Below are 8,271 nucleotides of genomic sequence, written 5' to 3'. Positions count from 1 at the left end.
ATTGCTTATAGACTATAACTGTGTATTTATAGCTACCATGTTGTCTACTGCATAGATCCCAACACTTTGACTCGAATATACTCTTTTAGATTTTGCCACTGATAGTTCATGACTGCCATATCGTCAATAAGATTTATAGCTTGCTCTGAAGTCTTATTATTCAATGATCCATATGTTGTTGCATTAATAGACGACTTAATTTAGTTCATTAAAGAATGTCTAAATCTGCAGCCATAAGGATAAACCATGATGTGGACAACTCATCAGTAAATCCTTGAATTGTTCCCAACAATTATACAAAGTTTCATTCTCTTGCTGAAGATACCCTGCTATATCATTCTTCAACTTGACTGTCTTAGAATGTGGAAAGTATCTCTCTAAAAATTTCTCGGCCAGTTAATTCCACGTTGTAAATGTCCCAGGCAGAAATAAATTCAACCACTTCTTCAGCTTATCCCCCAATGATAATGGGAATAAACTCAATCTGATAGCATCATTTGATATCCCATTAATATTGAAGGTATCACATATCTCAAGAAAATCATCCAAATGAGTGTTTGAATCCTTATTTGGCAAATCGTCAAACATGCAATTGTTTTGCACCATTTGAATAAGGTTGGGCTTCATCTTGAAATTGTTTGTTGCAATATTTATTCTAATAGTACTTGATGTAGCCCTATTAAGAGTTGGGGCATCCATACTCTTGCATGGTTCTCTCCCTAGGTGGAGCCGCCATTCTTAAACGCTCCACTTCTTAGTTTTGGTTCCTCCTGATCCTCCTTATTCTGATTCTATAACTCTGCCATTGTTTCGACTAAAGCTCATTCTATTTCTCCCTTTCGCTGCTTCCTTAAAGTTCTTTCAACTCTATTTCATAAGCGAATAGTTTCGTCGAACTAGCTCGGGTCATGCATGGATTCAAGTACCCGAAGAAAACACAAACACAACAAAAATAATCAAATAAAAATAAAAATACCAAATCACTAGCTTTTGAAATTACTAATAATATCATAATAGAAAAATTTTCCCGACAATGACATCAAGCTATTTGCACATAGCAATGTACACCGATCGTATCAAGTAATAAAATGGTGAATAAGAGTATCATTCCATTTAGGGACTTAATTGTAAATACTATTTTTACTCATATACTAACTTTTAGCGAATCAAATGTAGTTTGGTTATAGCAATATTTAAAAGTGAACTAATGTTAAAAATAAGGATTAAACAATTGGTGTATTTTATTAAGGATAAAGCTTATTCAAGTAATGAATCCCCCTAATAAGTTGGATACTTTATGATACAAATAAAAATTAGATTAAAAATATGAATTGAGCTAGTATTCCATAAATTTAGATAAAAATATTTCTTAAGTAATTAAATTCCTAATTCTTAAGCAGAGAAAAAAGAATCTCTTTTGAAACCTACTCACTTAGGTTATGCATTAAGGTTAAGAAACTATTAGATCAAAGGATCTTGTAGATTTATCTCTAGTATCCCAATTAATCTGATGGGCATCATTTATACATATTTACATACCCAATTGTTTACATTCTTGTGCATAATTATCTCGTTTTATGCTAGAATCACTTGTCTTTTGGTTCCTTTCACGTTTCAAGTCATTATCGAAGGACATTGTCAATAATCGAGGGAAATACGTGCAATTACGGACCAGAATCCATCAAATTGAGCAAGGACTAGCATTTTGAGGTTGAGCACGGCCTGGACTCCGGCCGTGCTGAATTGTCAATGAGCTGCCCCCAAGAGTGCCATTTTGGCACAGTTTCATAGCCACCACAGCCTCCACCATGGCCCGTGGTGGCTCAGCACCGGCTAGGGCACAACCTGGAAGAGGTCAATAGAACTGAATGCGTGGTTCAAGACTGGACTCATCAGTCGATCAAGACACTTGACCACCGTCGGAACTATATAGGCAAAAATGATTTGGTGAATTAGGGTTCGACTTTCTAACTTGATTTCCATTATACGAACTCAAATCATTTATTTCCAGACCTAAATTGTAGACTTTGGAAGATCAATTTCATTAATTGAAGGAAGGACTACACTTGTTTCAACATTGATTTGAAGATCAAGACAAGATTTGGGAGCATTCAAGAGGCAAATTAGGGTTTGATATTTTCTCATCCAACTTGAAAGAGAAGGGTGTACATGCCTTTAATTTACTTTTCTAATTTTATTCCTTATTTCGTGATGCTTATTAGTATGAGTAGCTAAATTGTTGAACCCAATTGGGGTTCCTATGTTGTTGGATTGATCTTAATATTATGAGATTTTGATTGTCAATTCTTGATTCTTCTTGCTTTTATTATTAATGAGAAGTCACTTTATTCATGAGACATTGTGAATTGTGGAATTTAGATTGCTTTATGTAATTAAGAGATTCGTTTAGTAATCAGAAAATTCAATCGTAAGAACTGGTTAATAATCACTTAGAGATAAGAGTAATTGACTAGCCGGATTAAGAATTAACAAAGCTTAATAGAGGCGGGTTAAACCTTAATGCTAATCGAATAATCGATTGTTAGGAAGAGATTCCAACTTTAGGTTATTAGATTTAGGAATTTGGTTATCTCGAGAGGGAGACCGAATTCAGTTAAGACTTCATCCATGGGTAATTGCAATTAATAATCAATTTAAATCTCTATCTTTACAAAAATCCAATTAACTTAGGTCCCCTAGGGTTTGCTTTTCTTTCGAGAGTTTTCTTAAATCCTTTTAGATAATTTGACATTTAATTACTTGTTTGTTCATAATTAATCATAGAACAACACTTCATTGATTTCTTTAGATTAGATAACATAAAACACTACAGTAGGTCTAGGTTCACCCTTTCCCGAGAATATGACCTTGATACTCACAATTTGTGCTAGTCTGCATCGATAGGTTCACTGCCTTAGATTGTAGCTACGTAAATAGCCTATCACAATCCTTAATCCCTAAGATGTGATCAATTCATAAATAGTTTTCTCTAATCAATTAATAAAAATAAATCCTAATCAATACGTCAACTTATAAATTGAAACAGATTAAGTAATCAATGGAATAAAAAACTTATAGAAAGATTTAATTGCATTAACTTTGAACCAATCTATAGAATACAAATTAGGATTCATTAAAACTTAAATAGCAAGAAAAATAGTTCCTAAACATTGGAATTAGGAAACAAAGATTAGGAAAAGAAGATCTCAAACTATTCATGGATGAGTAAAGATGAAAATCTTCAATCATGAATCTTCAATCTTGGAAAATAATGATGGGAATGATGTTCTTCCTTGAAAATAACCAATAAAACCGTAAGAAATTAAAGTAAAATAAGTTTTCTAAGTGTTTCTCTCTCTAGAAATGAACTAATGATAGAACACCCTTAGAAATAACCCTAAAAGTTCCTTTAAATAGTTTATTTTAATGAACCATACGGAATCCAAATGAGCGTGTGACGTCCAAGTTCATCTGTTATAAAATCTTCATTTTCTTGGTCACACGAGCATGTGACCTACTCATGTGAGCCCAATGCATATTTTGTCCTTTTTGACTCGGTGACACAAGAAGCCACACAGGTGTGCCATCTTCCTGTGTCAAGCTCTACCGTAATTTGCCATTTTTCTTGATCCACATAAGGAAGCTCCACGGGCGTGTGCTTCCCTTGTCATTCTCGTGTGATGACTCCAAACCTTCAAGAAATGCATTCTCTAAGCTTGATTATTATGCTTTTTGACTCTAAAGACCCATGTAATGTCTTCCAAGCTTCTAAAAGAACCAAAAACCAAGCTCTAAATAAACAAATTAAACTCAATTAGAGGTAAAATCATATAAAATATAGGTTAAAAGTAAGTGCCTTTAGCACTTATCATAGATCTAGCCCAATTTCATCAAGTTGGCCCAAATGACTATCCTTTAGCCTAGTGGACTACTAGTTGCATGTTAAAGTAAGATCTTTAGCTTATTGTCTATGTGGCCCAAGACTTTGAAAATTACCAATCTAGAGCTAATCAGTTTTGCATACAACTGAATCGGCTGTACATAGAGCCGATTGGCATTGTGTACAACCGATTGGCTCTATGCAGTCCCTATTGGCTCTAATTTTGGAATTCGACGTCGTTTTCAGGTATTATTCACTTTAAAATGTCAAAAATAATAAAATACATCTTCTAGAATTTTTTATTAATAATTATTCAAAATTTTAATACTTTCATGATTTATTCGATATTTGTTAATATTTATTGTTCAATACTTTTGATTAGTCAAAAAGTGATATTCTTAATTATTTGTAATTATTAAACAACTAAAGAACCATATATCTAAGTCTCTAGGATTTCCTCAATCATTCTTTATAAATAGAAAAGAAAACCTAGGCTTGAAGGTTGGCAATTATCAGCAAAACGATAGTAAGTTTTTTGAAATGATATACAAATTCTCAAAAATCAAACACAAAACCTAAAAACACTATCGATTCCTACCTATTCTTTGATTCAACCTCCTCATCATCACTTGAGACTTAAGGATATGCACAATACAATTACAACCTGAGGATTTCAAAACATTCATATCATTATCTCTGTTCTACTTTCAGATTTCTTTATTATTAGAAACATGTTTGGGTTTATGTAGTTGTCCTTTAATATTTGTTTTTATGTTATATGTGTTTAGAATTAAGAATTTTCATGCTTTTATATTGTTTATGTTTCCTTGGTTTTAAAATGAATAACTTTCTTTCCTCGGATTTTGAACTTGATAGATCACACGAGTAGGCTAACATTTAGATTTACTTTTCTTTATTGATCGTTAATGTATTCGAATGATTAGGTTTAGGTTATGCATGAATTGGTTCAATATGCATGTTTTAGGAAATTAACGTCTTTATTCGTTATAAGTTTTCTTTGTTCATCAATTTAATTTTTCTTATCTTAAAATAGGTTTATTTATGTAATATTGATGTTTTTTATGTTTTCTAATTGTATTTACGTGTTTTTTATGTATGTTCATCAGGAGTTTTGAAGTTGGAGAATTAAAATTAGCAAATTCGGCCTAGAAAGAACTCTAGAGTCGATCGACTCTATACACATGTTATTATGTAACTTTTGCTTAGCCGTTACATAAGCTTGATGAAGAGACTATGAAAAGTCTAGTGGAGTGAGCTTTGAGATAGTGAGAAAAAAGGCTTTGAAAGACATCAAAGGATGCCCAAAAATTTTAGAATGGATTAATGAAACTTTAAACTGCAATTAGAAACTCCATCAACCCCAATACCCTAAACGAGACCTTAAAATCCTTAAAACCCTAACCGAGGGCTTAAAACCCATAAAACCCTTGAAAGCCATCTTACCTTAGATCATGTTGGCTAAGCCAAGTCGACGCGGGCTTAGTAAGGCCCATGTGGGCTAAACCTTAAGCTAAGCCCGCATGGGCTAAGCTAAGTCTACTTAGAATAAAGCTAAGCCATGTAGGCTAAGAAGAAGATGACCTCGCACGGGCTCAATGGTTTAGGTCCCACTGGCCTCAAAATGACATTGCATGAAAATAAAGCGCAAATTGAAATTACTAGATACTCAATGGCGGGTCCAAGACTGACCTTGTTCGAGTACAAGTTGTTAGGGATTGATATTAAAACATAAGAAAAGGCACAATGGAAGTAAACAAAATTTTTTTATTTCTCACTAGGGATATCATTGATATAAAGTACTCATAATACACAAAAAAAGATGGAAAAGGCTTACAAAGAGAGTATGCCGCCAATTTCAATGAGTGCTTCTAACTTTGTTGATTCTTAATTCTTCAAGGATGATTGATGCATTTCAAAGCTACTCAAACGACCAACCTTTTTTGGCGAGCCACACATGTTTCTAAGGAAAGATTTCTTAAACAACTTTTAAGAGATTGAGAAGAGATATAGTAGATTAAATTCTAGTTTCAAGTAAGAGGGATGAATCAATTAATCTTATTGATTGATTCACCTAGGGTATTCTTGTTTGGGAAATCAAAGACATCCATGCCAGCCCATGCATCTCTTTCTATATATATGGCCTTTTAATCAAAGTCTTTAAAGTTTTAGGATTACTACAAAACCTAGCTTACATTAAATTGGGCTTTTATTTTTTAAATTAGACTTTGATTAATTAAGATCTAATCCATGGATAATAAACCCATCATAGGCCCATTATAAAAGGCCCATTATCTATTAACTAATTAGTCTTTAATTAGGCCCAATAAATATAAGCTTAAGCGCAATGCTTAATTTTAATTCTCACTTAAAGTTTATTTTTTTGTGACCCAAAAGGTTCCTAACATATTGGCTAGGGCTGAGCACGGATCGGTCCAATTCGGTTATTTATAAATCACCAGTACCATACCAAATCTCGGTTATTTTAAAATTGAAGGTACCAGTACTGTACCAAATATAAAAGGATCCAATACCGTATTATACCAATTTTACGGTTCAATACAGTTCGGTTCAGTGCTATTTTCGGTTCTAAAAAATTTAAAAAATATAACTTTAATCTCATCTTTAATCAAATGCATTTAGAGAAAATATGATTACCAACCTAAAAAAAAGTAGCATGAAAATCTAAATTAAAATTGCAATCACATTCTTAAACAACCTGTTTCGCAATTCAGTCACTTGCAAATACAATAATTCATTCAATATTCAAATACAAACCATTAAAATATATATTACTGCAAGCATAAAAATATTTTACAGATGACAATTATTAAAATAAATAAATTTACAAACTTCACGTAGCACTAAAATACATGTCCAAATTAGTAAAGGAATGTTATTACCTCCCCTCAAAATTAGCACTCCACGTTTAATCTTGGCATAAGGGAGTCACCAATCTCAAGATCTTGAATAATTCCCACAATAAATGTAAAAAATTACGTCAATAAGACTTAACAGCATCAACAATAAACAAACATATGTAAGAAGTAAAGAAATTTTACCTGACTCTATCTTTCAATATCCTCTATTGATTCTTCTAGTTGGATAGGTTTATTTGAACTTCTAAGCCAATCTTGACAACAAATGAGGACCTTCGCTGTTGTAGGAAGTAAAGAACTTCTATATTGTTAAAAGATGTTTTGACAATTTTTTTCTCAAGTTTTGTTTGATCATTTTCAAAAAAAAATTAAATTTATAAATATAATTTAATATTTTTTATATTTTAATATTAATTTATAATATTTTAAGAGTTAATAAATTAATTATTTCTAAATATTTAATTTTTTAAGTTTTATTAGTACAATATAAAAATTATTTTTAAAATATTTATTTCTTAATTTTAATATTTATATAAATTAATACTTTTAGTATAATTAATATTATTATTCTTAAAATAAAAATATTATATAATTAAAAATTAATTTATTAATAAATATAGTGTAAATAATATTATATTTATATAATAATATCTTTTATAATTTTTACTAATTTATATAACTTTTTATTAAATTAAGTAATTTTTTAATTAACTTGTCAAAAATTTCTAGATAATAAATAAATTTTAAATCTAGTATTATAGTATGTACACTAGATTACTAGTATCAATATACTATGTGACAAATTAATATATATAACTTATATTTTTTATAGAGTATAAAGTATATTATAATATTATAGTTATGTTTAATATGTATTATTTTTTATATTTCGATAACAATTGCTTGAATTATGTAAATGATAAATATAAAATAATTTTTTATAGAGTATATGTATTATTTTTTTTAATATATATATTTATATAATATAAATAATTATTTATAAATATTTGTAAAAAATTCGGTTCTATGGTTTGGTCCGGATTAGTACAAGACGGATCGTTCTGGTACGGGTACGGTTACGGTACGGTTTTTACTATAGAACTAGTACCTTACCGTAATAGTAAAAAAATTCGGATCGGTTCAATTCGGTTATAAAAATTTTCGATTTTTTCGGTTATGGTACTTTTCGGTACGATTATTTGGTTCGGGCGAGAATCACCGAGATCCATGCTTAACCCTAATATTGGCAATGAATATGAATTATGAATTAAACCCCTTTAATTCAATGTTAATTCTCTAATTAACTTAATCCATATTCATATATCAAGATTGACATCTAGCAATGCATCATTAGCACACAAATGTGTAGGAATGATTAAAGTGCCTTAATCAACCTTTGTAATGAATAATCTTAAAATGTAATTTAATCCTTTCGTCATATTTTTATTCCAATTGATTCATAATGTAAGCATCAACTCTATAATTGAACTAATC

At 30.6% G+C, this 8,271-nt stretch overlaps 1 non-coding gene across 1 annotated transcript; it reads left to right on the top strand.

Annotated features, from left to right (window-relative positions):
* Positions 1 to 241: 241 nt before the first annotated feature.
* LOC112535556 lies at positions 242 to 348 on the top strand. The gene has a single exon (XR_003079660.1). It is a non-coding gene; the product is annotated as a small nucleolar RNA R71 (small nucleolar RNA).
* The last annotated feature ends 7,923 nt before the right edge of the window (positions 349 to 8,271 follow it).

The sequence above is a fragment of the Ricinus communis genome, chromosome 10 (assembly GCF_019578655.1).
Source record: "Ricinus communis isolate WT05 ecotype wild-type chromosome 10, ASM1957865v1, whole genome shotgun sequence".
Taxonomy (NCBI): Eukaryota; Viridiplantae; Streptophyta; class Magnoliopsida; order Malpighiales; family Euphorbiaceae; genus Ricinus; species Ricinus communis.
The sequence above is the reverse complement of the archived record's forward strand: the minus strand, read 5'-3'. Positions and strand labels throughout refer to the sequence as shown.